Source organism: Sorex araneus, chromosome 2 (genome assembly GCF_027595985.1).
Source record: "Sorex araneus isolate mSorAra2 chromosome 2, mSorAra2.pri, whole genome shotgun sequence".
NCBI classification, from domain to species: Eukaryota; Metazoa; Chordata; class Mammalia; order Eulipotyphla; family Soricidae; genus Sorex; species Sorex araneus.
Genome location: NC_073303.1, coordinates 243,730,601 through 243,731,385, shown reverse-complemented (window position 1 = coordinate 243,731,385; position 785 = coordinate 243,730,601).

Below are 785 nucleotides of genomic sequence, written 5' to 3'. Positions count from 1 at the left end.
CCTGGGCAGCAGCCCTGCGCGCGGCGGGGGTGCAGGAGCGGCTCCACTCCCAGGTCCCCAGATGGCGCCTCCCGGCTGTCCTCTGTACGCCACCCCCTGACCACGCAGGGCCTCTGGAGCCAGCCCCAATTACCCATTTGGCCAAACCCCCGCACACCGCCCCCCCCCCCGCCCGAAACACACACACTGCAAGGCTGTAACCCCAGTGACCTGCCACCGCCCACAGCCGCCTCATCTGCCCGGCGCTCTGCCCACCTGAGGCCACACCTGGGCTCAGACCTCCAACCTCCAGGAAGCCAGGTTTGGGGCGCCACTGAGCAGAGGCACCCCTCCCCCCCGCTGCTCTCGCAGACCTCTGCCCTCTGGGTGGCAGCCCCCAAGCCGCAGGAGGGTGGGGCGCCCGTGTCCCGACGCGGGGCGCGCAGCCCGCCAGGTGCGGCTCAAAGGAGCCTCTCTTAAGGTTTTGTTCCACACCCTTCCCGCTTCCTGCAGCCCCCCCCCCTTCCCAGCTCCCTGGCTGTGAATCAGACCAACCTACTGGCAGTGCCTGCTTCGTGCCTCTCCCCACCCCCCACCCTCCGGGCCTTTCCCCCAACCTGCGCCCCTAAGCCACAAAATTCCAGACCCCCCAAGCCCTTGGGGTGCTTGCCTAGGCCTCTTCCTCTTCTTTTCCCTCTCCCAGCTTGACGTCTAACGCCCCCCCCCGCAAAAAATAAGCCTTACAAGTGTTGCACCTGCAGCTCGCCCCATACCCCCTGTACCGTTGCCCCCACTTGGCAAACTAT